The sequence below is a fragment of the Macaca fascicularis genome, chromosome 5, assembly GCF_037993035.2.
Source record: "Macaca fascicularis isolate 582-1 chromosome 5, T2T-MFA8v1.1".
NCBI lineage: Eukaryota > Metazoa > Chordata > Mammalia > Primates > Cercopithecidae > Macaca > Macaca fascicularis.
This window is the reverse complement of record NC_088379.1, coordinates 188,631,465-188,652,279: the sequence shown is the minus strand read 5'-3', so window position 1 is coordinate 188,652,279 and position 20,815 is coordinate 188,631,465. Positions and strand designations below refer to the sequence as shown.

Sequence of the window (20,815 nt, the reverse complement as noted above, 5' to 3'; positions counted from 1 at the left end):
ACACCAGGGGAAACAGGATCTTAAGAATATGCCAGAACAGGTTCTCCATGGAGAACATTCTCTCCTCACTCATTATAATATGATATCTTCAGGCTGCCAGTGAGAGAAACTCGGAGAGAAAGACCACTAGGAAAATAGCGATCAGATTTTTTGGCAAGGAAAGAATGGGCTGTGGGCTTATCTTCTTGAAATAAGCTAAGCACAGGATATAAGAGAAGGGGCAGAGGGGTGGCCACTTGAAGGGGGACAACAAGAGCTTACGGCCCCTATATTATTCCTTCACCGCAAAGAATTAAAATTAACTTTGAAAATAATTGTTCATTGGCATGTGCATCTTTCTCCCCTTCATCTATGCCGTGGGTTTTCTCTACTCCTCATACCCAGGTCTGCTGGGAATAACCAAGCTCACTAGACCCATGGCAGTCTCAGTGGAGCCCTCATTTTATTCACCTGTGTCAACTCCCTCTTCCATTTTTTTCTAAAGCATAATCTTTATCACACCATTCAACAGCTTAAACTTTGTTTTAATGGCCTCAAAATGCCTAAGTGGTTAAAAAGAAAAAAGCCTTCCACAAAATGACCCCCAAATCAAATTCTATCTTTGTCTCCACAAGGCTTCTCCATGCAACCTACACACCAGGGTTTCTTGCCTTCTAGTCTGCGTTCATGCCATTTCATTCCCCTGCCTGCAACCTCCGTAACCTCCTCTCCCCCATCCAAACTCCTAATTCTGTCTTATTCTTTTAGCCTAAATCACTATCTCCTCTTCAATGATTTTTTTTCTTTACATCCCATAAATTCTTTCTATCTACGGTCCCGCAGACTCACCTGAAATTAGCCATCCTCATTCCTGTATTCCTATAATGCTTTTTGATACTACTTACAGGGTCTTTTATTAAATTGTATTATAATACTTATCTCCCCAAACAGACCGTAAGCTCATTTAGGGAAAATATGGGCTTTTTATTCATAGATGCCGACACCCTCTACGTACTTAATATGTTTGTGGCAATTTCTACGGTAATCGTTCATGCCTTTTCTATAGTCTCTGCCTAACTCATGAACCAAAAGACAGGTAAAACCGCAATCCCACCCACCCCAGTCACTTTAAAACCGACTATCTAAGAAGAGAGATAATAAATAATCAGATTTCAAAACAAAATATAAACCTTTTTTTCATTCAATGGAGTTTCTGCTGTGTACAAAGCCTAACAAGGATTAAACACACGTGCACACAAATGCACATATAGGTGTGAGCCTCAAGTAGCAGGGACAGCACGTATGTGATAAACCATAAGGCAGCAAATGTGGATAATACGGGCTAAGCAGGGGTACAGATGATAACAGCTCTGGGATTCTTTGTGGATTGTGATGGTCAGGAAGGTCTTCCCAGGGAAACTAGGATTTGGAGAACTGTGACCTTTCAAACCGGGGCAAAAGAAAGAAAAGCATTTCAGATTTGCTAGGTAAGAATGGAGGAGAGAAAGAAAATATCATGAGAAGAGACTTAAAAGTCAAGAAATGCAAAGTGTTTTTGGGAAGATTATAAAACAACTGGTTTTGCTGGGATGGGTAAGTTAAGTGGTAATGGGACATATTGCTAGAGGAGTGGTTAAGGAAAATCCAAGCTGAGAGGTTTGGGTTTGATCTTACTTTAGGATCAGTCCTCCTTGGATTTGGATCGTTATCTACAAGGACATATATTTACATAAAAAGAGTCCATTTGACTGGGCTCAGTGGCTCATGTCTGTAATCCCAGCACTTCGGGAGGCAGAGGTGCATGGATCACTTGAGGTCAGGAGTTTGAGACCAGTCTGGCCAACATGGTGAAACCCCATCTCTACTAAAAATACAAAAATTAGCCAGGCGTGGTGGTGGGCGCCTGTAATCCCAGCTACTCAGGAGGCTGAGGCAGGAGAATCACTTGAAACCAGGAGGTGGAGGTTGCAGTGAGCCGAGACTGTGCCACTGCACTCCAGCCTGTGCGACAGAGTAAGACCCCATTTCATAAATAAATAAAAAAATAAATAGTCCATTTATAGATCACTTGTCATAATCTGTACCTGTTTTCATACTGATTACTCTTCTTTTAGTTTTTTTAATCCAAAGTAGGATTTGTAGAATAACATTCCTACAGATTGCTCCGAAAGGGGTTGAGGTAGGCATTCAGGAGTTAAATAAGTCTGGAAAATGATAACTCTTTTATCTCCCTTCTGGAGAATAACAGTGCATATTAGGATAGTGAAGGCACTGAGAAGTCCTGCAGTAAAGAGCTTCATTTACCTCTGTAGTTCCTCATATTTCAAAACTTTTTTTTGAGAACCTAGTTTGGGAAATGCAGAACTCTAGGCAATACAGACTATTTAAAAAACGTAACATTCACATATTTTAAAGTGTGGACCACAGAGTTAAAATGAAGGCGGTAACACAGATGGAGCTGGAGCTGGAAAATGAAGAGAAATGAAGGTGCTAAAAGGTCTGAACGTTCTGTTTCGAATTAAAGTCAACCAGACACTCTTCCACAAACTGCCACAGCTCGGTGGTTCTGTGAACACCTATCAAAAACATTTCCTCCAAGTTCAGATACGGTTGTGTAAATCCCTGGGTAAGAGCAAACAAAAAAATTAAAAGAAGAATCTGTATGAAAACAGGTAGAGATGATTACAAGCAATCTAGAAATGGACTCTTTTCTATGTAACTATGTATCCTTGTAGATAATAATCCAAAATCAAAGCCATGTGTGGTTTAGAACATTTATCTTTTAAACCAGGTAAGACTGGTTCCTGCTTTGAGATCCCAGAATCCCGAAGAACCAGCCAATCGTCACACAATACTAATGGAAACGCTGTGAGTTCAAAGGGCAAAGTAATTAACATTAGTGTACAAAACAGGAGTGGATTTATGATTTTCAACACTTTGAATCTCCATTCATCCACAGTCTTCATTCTACGCATATGGAAGCGCTTTACAAATGTTGTTTCTAATCCTTTCACACAGAGAAGACTTTCAGGCTCAGAAAATCCTGGAACTCTTTCAAGAGCCCATTTAGTAAATACTCTATAGCGGCTCTCTCAGCTGGCGTTTTCCAAGTAGCACCTCCAGAACTTGCATTCCTTGAGATGTCCATGGACGCGGCATACAAAAGAGCTCCTATGGCCTGGTGCGGGGGGCACGGTTCATAGGTTTCCTTACTGCAGAGCTTCTCAGGGGTTTTACGGCGTTCCACACTGGGACTCTCTGGGGCTGGGAGGCACTGTGCTCCGAGTCCACGTCACTCACCCGGGACCCCTTCTTTCCTGAGTCCTGTACGCCACAATGTTCTCAGATGACCTTGTGGCAGACACAAGGCTACCTGCTTCCTACAGGAGTTGGCTTGTTTCTTAGGCCGGAAGATCCTGAGCTATGACGACATGAGCAACCTAAACATCCCCAGTGAAATGAGTGGGCTCCCTGGTGTGGAAAAAGGAGTTCCACGACAAGCCTTAGGCCCTCCCAGTGTCTGTCACCTCCTCTCTGACCGGAAGTAACCACGCCTTCCTTGTAGGCCTCACGGGGTGGTAGCGATGGTCCAGGGAGGCCCTGTGTTTACAAGGAAACCGCACTGTCCAAGTCCTACAGGGCACTGTGAGAGAGGGGGTGGGGGGCGATCCCTGCTTCTTCTGAGTTTCCTTGTTTTTTCTCAGAACACTAATTACCGTCCATCTTAAAACCCAATTTGCCCCCAAAGCCTGTATCGGGCCCTCAGGGTGTAAACCCTGCCGACTCTTGCAAGGCTTCCTCCTGCCACTCAAATGTGTCCCAGCCTCTCCCGCTCAGGGGCCTCCCACTGCTCCCTCCCGTGGGCAGCTCCTCCCTGGGTCTTCCCAATGTCACTTCTTCAGAAGGGCCTTCCCTGGCCACCCTTGTGGAGGCACCCTCTGAGGGCTGTTCTCTGGCCCATTCGTGTGTTTTATTTTCCTCATAACACTTAACATTGGCCGGATGCAGTAGCTCATGCCTGTAATCGTAGCACTTTGGGAGGCCAAGGCAGGCGAATCATGAAGTCAGCAGTTCAAGATCAGCCTGGCCAACATGGTGAAATCCCATCTTTACTCAAAATTAGCCAGGCGTAGTGGAGGCGGCTGTAACCCCAGCTATTTGGGAGGCTGAGGCAGGAGAATCCTTGAACCAGGGAGGCGGAGGTTGCAGTGAGCCAAGATCATGCCACTGCACTCCAGCCTGGATGACAGAGCGAGACTCTGTCTCAAAAAAAAAACAAAACAAAAAAAAAACCACGTAACATTATCTGAAATCACCTCATTCTCATATGATTTTGTTGTCTGGCTCCTGCCTCTGAAACGTACGCTCCCTGGGGACAAGAACTCTGTGGTCTAGTGCCTGGAACCTAGGAAACCCTCACGAAGTATCTGTTGAGTGTTGGAAGTTTAGGAAAATGGCTAAATTTGGTAAGAAGGGAAGGGGAAATAATGTGGAAGGGGAGGCATGAGGCTCCTGTGATCCTATAATGTTCTAGTTTTTACCAGGATGGTGGTTACATGGGGCTTTGCACTTTGCAGTCATCCACTGAGCCATAAATTAATATTTGGTTGTTGGTATATTAGTGTTTAGATAATCATAAATATAGGAAAAAGGATAACTGCTACTATTTTTGAGGACCCACAATGAGCCCTGCGCTCTGCGAGGCACTTTACATATGTTGTCACATTGTGTCCTCCAAACATCCCTATCAGTAATCACCACAACCCATTTCACAGAGAAAGAAGCTGTGGCACCCAGGGACCAAGGGACTTGTTCATGGTCACACAGCTAAGATGCAAAACTGCGATCCCAAGCCAGTGGGTTCCAACTCCAAAATCCCCACGCTCTACTAAACCCTGCCTGAAAGTCACTTCTCACGTCAGAACTGGTATTTTAAGGGGCCCTTCTCTCTCCCCTAGAGGCTATCACAGGCTAAGAGAGGCTGAAAGCACTCCGGCTCTGCCTCTTCTTGGGTGCCCATGAACACTACAGCAGAACAAACGTCACCATGGCGGCAAACACACCAGCAATGGTCAAACACAGACAGGGGCAGACAGCCGCATCTGTCCCACTGCAGCAGGGTGAGGACCCCCCAAGGTAACGGGACAGTCCACTCCCACCTGGGGGTTTGGTTGAACCTCAGTGGTGGGGGCAGCTCCTTCCGAGATCTAAGGAGTCCTGTCTGCTCCTGAATTTGAAATCTGACCAGGTTCTGGTGTTTTTCTCCCTGTCAATTTGAACTTCTTTGGAAGAAACAGCACTTTTAGTTAGGAGAGATCTGCAGAGAAAGAAGTAGTGGGGAGAAAATGCATTTTGATAACTTTTTCCCCAACAACTACTTGCATGGTTGGATTAGTGTACTGTGACAACAACTGAAAAGGATTTGTTTCTCCAAATAAAGGGTCACCTTGGAGTGATTAGCATGGCTGCCAAAGCATAATCCCTTTGCAAACAACTAATGGTGGCACTGACAAGTTTCTACAGGAAGATGCTTGGCAGGCGAGCACTGTGGGAAAGGCCCTGTCTGCCACCTACGGAAACTCGGATGGAAATGGAATCGTTTGCTTTTGCTTCCGTGTGTCTGAGAGATTCCTCCAGTGTCTACGGGGTTTTTCATAAAGGTGTCAGGCCCTATCAGAAATTTGATGACAGCCACACGTTATCAAATAAATAAAAAGAACGCCCTTTTGTCTTACCTTTGAAGTTTCCTTAAGTTACTCTGAATAGCACCTCCCTCTGCCACGTTTCCTGTTTCTCGCATAATGAGCTACTTTCTAATTAGCATATCACAAATATTCCTGATTTTCTTTACAAGTCCTGATACACTTTTAAATGTTTCTTTTAAAGCACATCAGGATTTTTCACACTCTATAAAGAGGCAGGGGAATTCAAGCAACGCATCAACTCAATTCTCCAATTTTTTCTTCTTTTTCTTCTTTTTTTTTTTTTGTTTGTTTTGTTTTGTTTTGAGCCAGCTGGCAGCATGGAGTAGTGGGAAGGTCACAGCACTGAAAGCCAGAAGTCCTGGATTTGGGTTTTGGCTGGGTCGCTAATTAGCTATGTCATTTTAAGCAAATTGCTTCACCTTTGAGGGCCCCTGTTTCCTTTTCTGTGTAATGATGAGGCTGGCCCCAGTAGAAAGTCCCTCACAGCATAAAGCACCGTGTTCTATTTGTGAAGCTGAAATAATTCCTCGTCTCCCTTTTCAAAAACTGGAACAAGTTATTTTCTTTGATTTAAAAATTCACAGTGAACTACATCCTAAATAGGTAGACATCAGTAAAAAAAAGAATATGATTTTAAAGGGATACAGATATTTAACTGCAGAATTATATATTATCTTTAAATAGCAAAGAGACTTTTTGACTAGTTTTAATATATTGACAAATACATACACACGCACACATTCCAATCTGCCAGTAAATTCTGTCAGTAAATATCTAATCTAATCTAATCTGTCAGTAAACATAACTGACATGAACAAATCCTAATATAAAGAATATGGTGACAAGGAAAATAAAGTCCTAGGTATCAAAAGTCTTTGCAGTCTTTGGTATAATAGAAAACAAAGATCCATTCAGTTCAGTAAGATCATTTCACCCCACTGACGTGTGGGTTTCAGGATTTGACTTGTGGTATCAAAATCATAAAAATACAGAAATTTATCATGGTTTCAGTGACGAGTTCCCTGCATGCAAGGGCCATGCTGGCCTTCTGTGCGTCACCATTTACTTTGTCTCACCAAAACTGTCCAGCGGGTGAGTGCAGATGGTTCTGTAAGCCTGTTCATGCCCTGGCCCCACTGCCTCTGTCATGCCAAGCCACACCAACACCCACCAGCTGGCCCCTGCCCTTCCCAGGCTGCCCACCGCCCCCAGTCCCCCCGCCACCCCTGAAATGCCCGCTGTCATCCTCTTCGATCACTGCCAACTGAGCTCCGTAAGTGCCTGTCACAGGGCAAGACCAGCTCCAATGTCACCCGGATGGACACCCTTTCTTGACCTCGCCCTATTGCATTTGTCTGTTTACATGGCTGTATCCACCCTACCGCAGGAGGAGCTGGAGTTCAGAGGCACTTTGGCCGCCTCTTCAGTCCCAAGACCTGGCAGCACATGACACCCTGAAACACTGGGGAGAGGGAGAGAGAGAATGGGCCACAGCAGGAGTGCGGCAATGAATAAGGCACCCTGGGATCCCAGGAACTGCCCCTCCTAATCCCAATGTGTAGCCTATGACAGCTACCAAGCTTGGACCAAATAACAGATCTTATTCAGAGGAGAGAAAGCATCCTGAAGACTGAGACAGGCACAAAACCATTCCCATAGAAGAATGTGGGGCGGGGTGGCGGAGGGACAGAGGAGCTGCCTATGCTTTTCAGCAGAAGAGCAGCAAGAACAATCAAGTGTGAGGATGACTTGGGGCGGTGTGTACAATACACTGAAATGACATAGAGATTAAGGGGCAAATTGCTTCCAAAAATTATGCAGCCATGAAAAAAATTATCATATTTCTAGATATGGAAAAGCAATCATAGAAGCTAAGTATAAAGAAGTCAACTACAAAACAATACAGATAACATAATCATTATTTGTAAGACATTTTTCACATTTGTATAGATGAGGATATTTCAATAGATACATGGGAAAAAGTCTAGAGGGATAACTATCAAAGCATCAATAGGGACATTATCTGAATGGTGAAATGTGTGGTTTTCCCATCCCTCCCTTCCTTCCTTCCTTCCTTCTTTCTCTTTCTCTATATTTTCTAATTATTTTCCAACATGAACATGAACCACTTGGGTAATTTTTTTAAATCTCTGAGGAAGTAAATACCCCATCTATAAATATGAAACAGCGTGGGAATGAGGCAGGGAGGCTCTGGCCGCAGGCAGAGGCAACAGGAATGGAAAGTTGGAAGCAGAGCTGAGTGCAACGACAGCAGAAGAGCTGCCGGGTGGGTGGCTGAAGCGGTAAGGATCTGAAGGAAACTAGAGCTGTAGTGGGACTCCCAGGCTTGCAGCCAGCATAAGGTGGGAGACGCGGGTCACAGTGTCAGGAACGGGCCAGCAGCAGGGCACTTAGCTTAGAGGAACAGATTGTGGGTTTCCCTGTGGACCTGCTTTGTCTGAAGTGTGGACAGGTCATCCGGGGGCTGAGGGGAAGTGAGGGCTTAGGGATAGGGCTGTGCACTGAGGTCAGGCATGGCACCCCCCTGAGGTCCCCCAGGGAGCCTGCACTTCCCCAGGGGCTGTCCTTCCGGCTGTGCTGGGGAGGCCTGTTTACTGCCCCCTTCCTTGTTGCGGACTCCAGGAGGCAGCGACCCAGTTTTTGGCCTCATCCTTCTACTCCAATGCCTGGATCAGTTCCCGGGGTATAAAAGGTACTCGACAAATGTTTGAGAAGTGAATGACTGACTCCTGTAGGGAGACAAGAGTGGATGAATTATCATTATCCCAGGGAGAGAGCAGGAGGATGGGCAGGACTGAATCCTGGGGATATCAGGATTCTCCCTCAGAGGCATGGGAAGGAGCTGTGCCACCAACAGCGTCGATGCAAACAAGGACAGAGCAGCTTTCCAGAAGCCAAGGCAGGGGACTGCAGAGCAGACAAGGACACCAGCAGCACTGGCACCGAGCCGAAGGAGGAGGCAGGGCTGGGGGAAGCTTCCTCCATTCCCCAGCTGCCCGGGATTCAGGAGGTGGGAAGGACGCCAGAGGTAAGGGGTAAGAAGATAAAAGGAATGGAAGCAGAACATCTTTTAAGTTACGTGGTGAAGAGGTAAAACAAGTAGACTAAGAAGCTGAATCGGGCAGAACCTCAAATTTGGAGATGACCTGCACATGTCCGCATGTGGGAGGCTGGGAATCCAGGCAGCGGTGGCACCGCCTTCAATGGGATAACCAGTCCTGCGGGATGACCAGTCCTGTGGGACAACCAGTCCTACGAGGCAACCAGTCCTGCGGGATGACCAGTCCTGCGGGATGACCAGTCCTGAGGGATGACCAGTCCTACGAGGCAACCAGTCCTGTGGGTTAACCAGTCCTGTGGGATAACCAGTCCTGTGGGATAACCAGTCCTGCAGGATAACCAGTCCTGTGGGATCACCAGTCCTGCGGAATGACCAGTCCTGTGGGATGACCAGTCCTACGAGGCAACCAGTCCTGTGAGATAACCAGCCCTGCGGAATGACCAGTCCTATGGGACGACCAGTCCTACGAGGCAACCAGTCCTGTGGGTTAACCAGACCTGCAGGATAATCAGTCCTGCAGGATAACCAGTTCTGCGGGATGACCGGTCCTGTGGGATAACCAGTCCTGTGGGATAACCAGTCCTACGGGGCAACCAATCCTACCAGGCAGAAGGATTACCCTAGAGAAGGGAGAGGAAGGCTCATTTGATCTTCCTGTCCTCCAAACCCCTCCAGACCCCCTCCCAGCCTCTACCACACGATTTAGCTCTAATTATCCACTCATCTCCCTCCCTGCTGCTTCACAAGTCCTCTCTCCTCAGTCAGATGCCACAGACCAAATCTCCAAGACTTTCCAAAGTAAATTCTCAATAAGACTTGGTAGCTGACTGTTTTGATCCCATAGGGTAAGTGTCAAAAAAAAATAAAGCTATATACATTAATATATATGCACTATTAAACAGACACTACTGAAAAAAACCCCAATTTTTATCAACTAGCACTTTCACATCTCCCTTCCCTTCTTCCATAACAACAAAACACCCCATTATTCTTGGGCGAGGGAGCTGTCATCCCCCGGGGTCCGAGACAGCTAACTGCAAAGTGATGTTCACATGAACCACCCTACCATTAGCTGCAGTCAGCCGGGGGCAGGTGGCTGAGAGCAGGGACAGCTTTTAGACAAGGCTTTGGAGGCAGATCCCCGACATGCCCTTCAGTTTGGATGGAGACTGATGAGGGAAGGTGGAAATAACAGAATTAATTCCTACACCTGTCGAATACAAGGTTAGCAAGTAAGTTGAATCACACACCTTACTTTAAGCGTTTAATGCTGAAAACTACTCATCCAAGTGTTCACTTTGCAATTAATTGTGCGTATTTGCATCTCTTCTCCCAAAGGTGCTCTTCTGTTAGCGTAGCCCACACCATTTCTTTAATTAATGGTGAAGATTCTTTTAGTTCATAGGCTAATCTTGGGGGAGTAACGTCGGCATGTGTGAAAGGGGCCATGGGCCTTTCTGGACACTTGAGTCTTATTTGATAAATTATTGCTTCGATACACTAAATGGGCCCTAGTGTCCTACAATCCTGTGACCAGCCTGTTTGAGACCCCAGGGTACGCACTTAGGATGTTTCTGAGGGGTCCATCCCTGCAGCAAGATGCTACCACCAGGCCGGAGTGAGACCTAGGCTGGAAGCAAACCCAGAGGAGGCTGGCCAGGGCAGCTGCCAGCTTCAGCAAAGCCTGCCCTACTCCCGACCCAAACCAGAGCAGCTGCGCCCAGAGCATCCTCCGAATGTGCACCACAGGCAGAAGATTCCTATCAAAGTAGCATCACAAGGCAGCCAAAATGCCACATGTCACTTCAAAAGGAAGCCAGGATGGAAGTGAAGGGCCTGCACTTGCCCCACATTTGCACGCTTCCAGACAAATCATTAACATTCCTCAACACATCATTCCAACCATACCTTCCGCTGCATCAAATCTTCTTGCTTGCTCACGTGTGTTGTTGCAATAGAAGAAATCAACTATGCCTACTAAGCACTTTCTTAAGTCTTAAGATGCTTAAATATACATTTTTAAAAGTATACTATAAACATGTTCATAATAAACTTCACAAAAGATTTTCCCACACTGAGGATATTTTCAAAACGTATGCCAAATAGACGACCATTCATTTTTCTTCCATAACAAGCTTGGATTTCCAAGCTACCCTTGTCGTAAGTTACACTTTCCAGGAAAAATAAGTGAACATGTGGAAATGATGTGAATGTTTCTAGGACACTGGGGTCCATTTAGCGTACTGAAGCAATAATTTATCAAACAGGACCCAAGTGTCCAGAAAGGCCCACGGCCCCTTTCACACATGCCAACATTACTCCCCCAAGACGAGCCTATGAACTAAAAGAATCTGCACCATTAGTTTTAAAAAATGGCATGGGATGCCCTAACAGAAGAGCACCCTTCAGGAGAAGAGACACAAATACGCACAATTAAATTTCAAAGTGAACACTTGGATGAGTAGCTTTCAGAATTAAGCACTCAACGTAATGCATGTGATTTAACTTACTTGCTAACCTCATATTCGACAGATGTGGGAATTAATTCTGTTATTTGCACCTTCCCTGATTTTAATTTGGCCAAATACTCTGTGTTATATCATTCTGTGAATCTTAGGTTACCAGAGAAAAATATCGGGGTGAAGAGTTTCTTGTTTAAACATTAAGATTCAGGGGTTGCAGAGAATGAACAAATCTATCTATGGAACGTTTCATATTCAAGAGACTAGTCTAAGTATCAAAGATCTAAGATTTTAATGTTGCCAAACTAGCTAAGAATTGACAAATATTATACTAAATTCATATGCATGTTAAAAAAACATTCCCTGTTTATAAGCAATCTTCCATATGTGTTGGATAGAAAAGCACTAAGTGATAATTGGCTGACTTCTCCAATCTGTCATTAATTGTCATTTTTAAGTTGAAATGATTCCATTAAATTTTATTTTCAGTGCTCTATATCAAAACCATTTATGAGAAAGTTTCTATTTCTCCACGAGATGTCAAATAATTTACCTAACAGTCCCATTTACATAGGATGTGACTCTATTTTTATGTAAACATTTTAGATAAATGGGCCTCTCTTATTCATCACTTGTTATTTTAAAACACTTTTACTTTTTATAAAAAATAATAAACTCACCATCCCCCCTCCCCGCTACCATGAATCTAGTTTTTCAAGGGCTAGAGTTTAGGAGTTCAGGTCTAATATCTCTGAACAAATATAAGCCCTGATTAAAACACACAGACACACACAAAGACATGATGTGAAACTTGCATGTTTTATGTTTAGTCTCTATCTATGAGTCTCAGCTGTAGGGAATCTAACCATTGGCCCAAGTTACAATGTCAAATAAACACTGGGCGAAAACTACTGATATTTAATGCAGGCTCATCAAAAATACCTTCTCAAGAATAATAGAAAAGTCCAAGCTAAGTGATCTATGGCAGTGATGAACCAATTCATTATTCAAGACACTTATATGTGTTTCGTGATGACCTTTCCACAAGTTTCAGGAAAGAACACAAAACCCACCACAAAAAAACAATCTGGAATCAGAGAGCAATTTACAGAGAATTCTACATTTACAGAGAAATCACGGAAGTATGAAGGCTTGGTATAGTAAAGGTTTGAAACAATGGGATATCCCACATGAGACATACAAGTAATCCCTCCAAATAAATCTGATGTTTCAGATTATAGACAAATTCTAACATCGCCAGAACAGAATAGTCAGGTTTTATGAAGTATTGTATTTAAAAATTCAGACCAATTTCTGAGTTTCCTCCATCTAACAACACACCCCAGAGTTCAATATACTTACACTCCAGTCTGGGTCCTGGGTTTCTGGTTTTTGCAAGAGGTCTGTAAAATGTACAGATGGTAATAATCTGTGGCTTACTTCAAATCCTGACAACTGCTGCTTTTATTCTCTTGATTTCCTTTGGTGCCAAAGACGTCGTTCTAGTCCAGAGTTACCGCATGTTAAGTGAAACTGCTGTCAACATTTTATTACATTCACTATTCCGAGTTTCCTGATAGCTAACTCAAACATTAAAGATAGCTGTACTCTGTATATTTTTCAATCCTCTTTTTCTTTTTCCCTCCAAGGAAAGGTGTGGGATCTCCTTAAGCAGCCCAGAGATTTAAAGTTGTGTGTTTCCAGGCTGCATTAAAATAAATCCTAATGCAATTCATTTCTACCTTCAGACATTTCTTCCCTTCCCTGGTTGCTCTGGCAGTGTTAATTTTCCCACACTCTCCTGTAGTGGTGAACGACTTGTCTGGGCAAGTAAGATAACACTTGGGCAGGAGATTAAAAGCCCACATTGAAGTCATTAAGGACCGACGGGGCCGGGCCCTGAATCCGCTCAGTGCAGTCTCCAAACGCCGTCACCTGACTTGAAATGCAAGGGGAAGGCCTGACAATGAAGACAATCTCCTTCCGGTATTTCCAGGACCTTGAGCCACCTGTATTTTATAGAAGAGAACAGTCCTTCAACTTAGATGCCAGAACAAGAAATAAATGCCTCACTGTGATTTCGTTTCACCTTGAAATATGGGATCTGGGAACCAGTGCTGAGGTCTAGAACTAGGGTGACCGTAAGTCCCACTCTGCCCAGAAATGTCCTGTGTGCAATCATTCCTGACTGCCTTTCCCTCTCCAAAGTGTCCCGGGTTCATCAGTAAATGACTTGCTCACCTTATCTGCAGCTTCGACCTCAGTTCTGGGAAGTACTTTACATTTGTCATATATGTTTGAAAAAGTAGTTGACAGCCATACCCTAAAATCACAAGTCTGAATAACAACTTGACCATTTTGACCATTAAGAACTTATAGCTTTCTACTCTCTACTACTTATGCTGACGCACCCTTATACCAACTTACAAAACCATTCATTTTATTAAATAGGTTTCAATTAATTTCATCTTCCTTATTAACATAAATCTTAAAAGTTCCACCTCTAACTAAATACAGAAAAAAAGAACCTTCCATGGCTGAAGAGAATGCTGCTTCCAAGGTGCAGGGTGTGGTCAGATCGTTCAACCTAGAATTAACCTTGATGTGAGTATGATAAGACAGCGTCATCCTTTGTCTCAACCTTTCTCCCATTTGCCACATGATGAAAGAATGGAGGAGAAGGTGGCAACATGTTCTTCTTCTTTTTTTTTTTGAGATGGAGTCTTACTCTGTCACCCAGGCTGGAGTGCAGTGGTGCGATATCGGCTCACTGCAACCTCCGCCTCCCGGGTTCAAGCAATTCTCCTGCCTCAGCCTCCCAAGTAGCTGGGATTACAGCCACCAAGCTGGCTAATTTTTGTATTTTTAGTAGAGACGGGGTTTCACCATGTTGGACAGGTTGGTCTTAAACTCCTGACCTCAAGTGATCCACCTGCCTCGGCCTCCCAAAGTGCTGGGACTACAAGTGTGAGCCACCACACCTGGCCCTTTTGACTTTTTTAAAAAAGAAATCTCATAAGTATCAATTACTATAAATGATCATCATAAAGAATAATAAGCACACATCCTTGTCTTAAGGATGGAAAAGATGGCATTCTCCAAAAAAAATTTTTTTTCTCCTTGAAGAATCTAAATAAGCTTTTTAAGCATTTAAGAAAACACAGGCTGGGTGTGGTGGCTCACGCCTGTAATCCCAACACTTTGGGAGGCCAAGGTAGGCAGATCACCTGAGGACAGGAGTTCAAGACCAGCCTGGCCAACACGGTGAAACCTCGTCTCTACTAAAAATATAAAAATACAAAAAATTAGCCGGGCGTGGTGGTGGAAGCCTGTAATCCCAGCTACTTGTGAGGCTGAGGCAGGAAGATTGCTTGAACCCAGGAGCTGGAGGTTGCAGTGAGCCAAGATCATGCCACTGCACTCCAGCCTGGGCAACAACAGTGAAACTCCGTCAAAAAAGAAAGAGAGAGAGAGAGAAAGAGAGAGAGAGGAAGGAAGGAAGGAAGGAAGGAAGGAAGGAAGGAAGGAAGGAAGGAGGGAAGGAGGGAAGGAGGGAAGGAGGGAAGGAGGGAGGGAGGGAGGGAGGGAGGGAGGGAGGGAAGGAAGGAAGGAAGGAAGGAAGGAAGGAAGGAAGGAAGGAAGGAAGGAAGGAAGGAAGGAGCTATTTTGGAGAAACTGGTTATAGATGAAAAACACTAGGAAAGAAGAATCAACCAGAAATCTGAGGAATCTGGGAAAAAGCAATAAAATAAAATGGAAATAAATATCACCCTTGGAGCGGCTTCTCCTTCGTGGCGCATACACAGAAACAATGTGCCGAACTCCCAACGCCCTCTCCTTCGCAATCTCACTCCATCCTGATCCCGATGTGGATGGCTCCAGTCTTTATTTCTGGCTGTAGAGATCTCCCACGTCCTAGTCGCATATAATCAATCACTAACATCTCCTCCTAGATGCCCTATGTACTCACAGGCTCAGACCCAAGGCGTTGTAGCGTCAACAATTCTTACTCTTTCTGTATTCCATATTTTAGGTAAAGCCAGCCAGCTAGGCTCACCCTTCAGCATTGTCTTCCTTCCAAGCCCTATAAATGCCATCTCCAAAAGAGCTCTTGTATGTATCTCCTATGAAGCTACATCCTTTCTTCTCCTGCCCCAACAGGAAACCCCTGATCCATATGGAGTAGGTTCAGGCTAATTTCCAATCCTCAGGATCAAGCCCATACTGAGGCAGGAAGCCTTTGACTTCAGCCCACTCTGGGGTCTTGCACCAAGTAGCAGTGGCTGATAGTTCCACCCTAAAGTCTCAATTTTAGTCAAAGAGCTCCTAATTCCCCAATTCCAGGCTGCCTCCAACCCTAAATAACAGGGTTTCACCTCTTAAGCCTTGTTCCCAAGCTCCGATTTTGGTAACTGCCCAGGAAATCGGGCTCCTCCTGGGCCTGGGACTCTTGCCAATTTCCCTGCTTGGCCCTAAATTGTCCCTCTCCCGTCTCTAGTTTGATGCTTGGAATCTGCTAGCCCCTGCAAGACTGTGTTCATGCCCAGAGTTAACTAGCTATCTAAGGGCCTGGAGATTGCCACACCTGCTGTAAACTGCTTGCCAGCTCTAAATGTAACCTAAACTCCCATGAGGCAGGAGCCACAGCCAGAAACCAGGCACTCAGCAGAATTCTATTCCCTCCACCTGGGCCCCAACATGGACTTCGGGCTCCTGTTCCAGCATCTGACACACCACAGGCTTTAGCTTACTTTGGCTCAGAGTTGACACTTCTGGTTTTAACCCTATTACATGACTGTCTGTATGTTTTGTATTTCTAATCTTCACTTCTAACTCCTCAGTTCTCTAATAAAGATGACAGCTTGCTCGAATTCTGACATGGTTAGGACAAAGCAGGTACCTGGTACCCTTCCAAGCAGCCACCTCACACCCTTATCAACCATCCCTCTTAGCTTCTATCTAGCCATCGTCCACTGCCCACCTAACAGGTATTCTTTCTTCCTGGCTTACAGAACCCTGCTCCTTTAATCTCTCGCAGGCCCTTCCCCAGCCCTGACAGAAGAATCACAGACTTGTCACGGTAATCTCTTCTTTTGGCCACTGATGGATATAAGAGTGAGCATGTGACTTATTGATGGCCAATGAAATATAAGAAGTCTTCTGACGGGGGCTTTCTGTTCCAAATTTTTTAAAAAGTTGCCAGGAAAAGACTTTTGTATATTATGTGCCTTGGATGCAGAGATGCTATCTGGAGCTACAGCAACCATCTTGAGATCAAGAGGCAATGACGGAGAATACAGAAGCCAATATTCTAATGACAGTGAAAGAGAACGATCAATAAGACCTGAGTTCTTAACAGCATCATTAGGCCACTACTCTGGCTCTTACCTGTTCATCCCCAGGTTTCCTGTTATGCGAGTCAAATAAATTCTTATTTGTGTGGGCCAGTATCAATCAATTTTCTGTTACAGGCAACCACACACTGTCCCCGAATAGAACAGATACCTGAACTGCATAACTTTCTAGGAAGACTGTATTATGTTTTGGTGCCTGAAGCTGGGCCAGTCAATATTCCTCCATTTCCTACTCCTTTCTTCTCCTTCAATCTCTCTCCTCTCCAATTCTCTTTATACCAAAGGTAATAAGGTAGCATTCTGCACTTAGCTCATACATATGTTTTCTTTTATATACACACTATTTGTAAGGCACACGTGCACACAGTGACATCAGTGAAAATCGTGGAGTAGGGAATTCCACGGGCCTGTTCCTCCACAGAAACAGCTAATAAATGGACAAAAACTATCAAAATCAACTTAATCTGAACTCTGGAACTGGTCAAAGGTTTACAGCGGCCAGTTGAACACAAAAGAAAAAGGCAGCTGAATTTCAGTAGGAGAGATTTATGGCATTTTAACCTACCCTGGCCCCATGCTCCTCCTATCCAGTTCAATTGTGGTCTTGAAGACAGCAACCCAATTTCCTGGTGACAGTTCCTAGTGCTGGAAGGAGAGAAGACCTTGCTTTCAAATAATTGTGTTTCTTTTAACCTGTCTGGTGTCTCTGAAGGACTGATATAAAGGGCTATAAGTTCTGAATTATTTTTGCAAATTCAGAACTTTCCCTGGGTGGTGAAGTGACTCCCAACAAACATTTGTCATTCATTAAAAGCACCTGACTTAGTTGCTAACACCTGGGGCAAAGAAATACAAATTGGGGCAAACAACAGATAGCAAAAAAACTAAAAGGAAAGCTTAGGGAGTGACATACTTTTCCAAATAAGGACTTTGAAAAGTTCCCATGTATTCCTGGGATTCTAAAAGCCCATACACATGCTAAAGGTAGGGCACATGCTCAGAATAGACCTGAGATGGCCCTAAGCTCTCACTTCTGCCTGACTTTCAGGCTCTGCACAAGTAGGAAGTGAAGGCTAAGGCAGAGTTGGGAATTGTATGACTGAGTGTTGAAGGCATAACCTAATACACACAGCACACTGGCTTTCTGATTTTTTTTTTCTTTTTTTGTTCCAGATGTTTGAGGGAATCTTTGTCAAATTGATAAGCTAATCAAACATATGCTTCCGTGGACACACATGACAAAGAATGCAGAACTTAACAAAATTAGTTTCTAAAAGTCACTAAACAAAGAAATAGCAACCACAATAAGCAGGTGCTACAAGTCCTGGGAATCAGAAAGAATCTGACTACCTGAGCTGTCACATTACAATATTCAAAACCCAGTTTCAAAAAAAAAATTACAAGGCATGCAAGAAAGTATGACCCATACACTGGAAAAAAAGAAAAGATATGAACAGAAACTGTCTCTGAGGAAGCTACTGAACTTACTAGGCAAAGATTTTAAATTGACTATTTTAAATACGTTGAAATGCTTTAAGAAAAAAATATACAAGCAACTAAAGAAAATCATGAGAATGATGTCTCACAAAATAGAGAATATCAATAAGCAGGAAGAAATTACAAAAAGAAACCATAAAGAAATTCTGGACTTGAAAAGTACAATAAGCAAACTTCACTGTATAATAGGAGATTTGAAAAGACAGAAGAAAGAATCAGCAAACTTGAAGACAGGTCAATTGAGATTACCCAATCTGAAGAACAAAAACTAAAACATGAAGAAAAATGAACAGAACCAAAGAGACCTGTGGGACACCACCAAGCACACCAACATGTGCATAAAGGAGTTTCAAAAAGGGAGGAGAGAGAAAAAGGGGCAAAACAATATTTGAAGCAATAATGGCCAAGCATGAATTTACACATTCAACAAACTCAACAAACTCCAAGCGTGATAAATTCACACAAGTCCCCAACAAGATACATTATAATCTAACTGTCAAAATATAAAAAGAGAATCCTGGAAGCAGCAGGAGAAAACAGCCTTGTCACAAGGTATACACAGTAAGATTAACAGTTAATTTCTCATCAGAAATCATGGAGGCCAGAAGGCAACAGGATGACATGAAAAGTGCTGAAAGAAAACAAACTGTCAATTAAGAATTCTATATTCAGCAAACTATCCTTCAAAAATGAAGGAGAAATTAAGGCATTCCAAGATAAACAAAAACTCAAGAGGGTTTGTCACCAGTAGACCTGCCCTACAAAAAATGCTTCAGGTTGAAATGAAAAAATACTAGACAATAATTCAATATACATGAAGAAATAACACTGTTAAGTACATATAAGTGCTTATAAGTACATATAAGTACACTACATAAGTACATACAAAAATCAGTATTCAAGTATATTTGACTACTAACTCCTTTTTCTGTAAGATTTAAAAGATAACCACAAAATAGTTACAAATCTATGTCAATGGGAACATATTGTATAAAGATGTAATTTATATCAATAAAGCACATATGCAGAGAACTGTAAAGCTGCAGCAGAATAACAGATCGCATTCCCAAAGCATTGAATGGTGGATGGTCCCCTAGAGAAAACTTCTCTTTTTGCTGCATCCTCCACACATCACTTCTCTATTATCTTCTTGGCCTTTACAGGTATGTGAGTTTGCAACTCCCTTGTTCAAAACTGCTGCCAGATTAGCACACTTCTGCTTAGAAGCCTCAAATGGCTCTCCACTTCCAGCAAAAAAAATTCAAGCTTTATGGCCTGGCATCAAAGACCTGGAAGATGTGTTTCTTTTCCATCTTTTTGGCCTCATCTCTAATAATTCCATGCGGTATATTCTATCTTCAAGGTAAACTGAACCACTGACCGTTCCTATTTCCATTCTTCCCATGCCATATCCCGCTTGGCTTAAGCTTTTCTGAAGCTTTTCCAGCTCTGGATGGAATGATCTTCCCCTGCCCTGAAAGTGCACAGTCCATCCATCCCTATCCCTAGTCCTTATTCCCTTTATCCATCCCCTACCCAGAACCATCTCTCCCCCTCTTCTGGACTCCTCTACCACTTCAGCTAAACTTCTGTGATCGTACATATTACTGCCTATTTTGTACTTACCTATGGTGGACATTTCTTATCTCTCCTTTGTAAACTATTATAGAGCCATCTCCATGGTTTGGAAAGGTCACCTGATTGTGAATCTAAGGAACTGCGCTGCAGGCAGCCTTGGGGAGACTATTATGTTTTCTATGTTTTAGTTTCATCGTGAATAAAATGGAACAAACATCTGCTTCATGAGATTCTTATGAGAACATAATGATGTTATTTGTAATCTGTAAAGCACTGGGCACATGTGAAATAACGTTTTAGCCTTGGGGTCAGAGTCCATGTTTTAGTCAACTTTGTATGTCTAACAAAATACTCAAGACACAGTAGGTGAGGTGCTCAATACATTTTTGTAAAATGAATGAACATGCTAACTCCTTGGTGAGATGAAGCTGAATCATTTAAACCAATCTACAGGCATTTTCATTAATAGAGTCCCATCTACAGTCTCTCCCAGAGGTAAATAATGAAAGAATTTTTAAAATAATTGCAATTAAATGACTCACCTTGAGTTTTAACCCAATCAATGGCTTATTTTACTACTAACATGACTTTTTTGATATCCCTGAGGTAAAAATTTTCTGAACTCAGGGCTATTTTTTCACAATTCACACAATGACAACCAAATTGTCAAAAGTAAGAGAAAAAGAGGTGACTCCATTTAGTAAAGCAAAACGATACCCTGTTTTTATTTTTTTAAATATTTTTAATATAAAAGGACTAAGTGAGTAAAACTGATAATGTTATAGTAAAATAAATCAATGCTCACCATGGTTTCACTCAGCTACAAACGTCAGGCAACCTAAAGAGAGAAATGAGCTCTCAGGTTTGTTTTTCTAGGAAAACAATTGTTGCTTTCCTGAAGACATTTCTCAGTACCAAAATATTCAACTGCACCATGGGAATTCTCCAAGACAGTGTTAAGGACTGGAGGAAAAACATGGCTGCCACCCTCACATTCTACTTGCGATGGGGTGCCCGTTTTCCAGAGATTTACATTCCAGAATACCAACAAATACAAACTCATCAAATTGAAAAATAATTTTGGTTTTTTGAAAAACAGTTATTAGATTGTTTTTTAAAAGATCAGAAATTCAGATTGGGTAGAAGAACCCTGGGTAT

General features: G+C 43.1%; 1 long non-coding RNA gene across 1 annotated transcript; it reads right to left on the bottom strand.

Moving 5' to 3' along the window:
• Nucleotides 1-12,028: 12,028 nt before the first annotated feature.
• Nucleotides 12,029-15,594, bottom strand: LOC123573668 (uncharacterized). Its single transcript, XR_006698397.3, has 2 exons — nt 14,999-15,594; nt 12,029-13,237 (listed from the first exon to the last, which is right to left on the bottom strand). It is a non-coding gene; the product is annotated as an uncharacterized lncRNA (long non-coding RNA).
• Between the last annotated feature and the right edge of the window lie 5,221 nt (nt 15,595-20,815).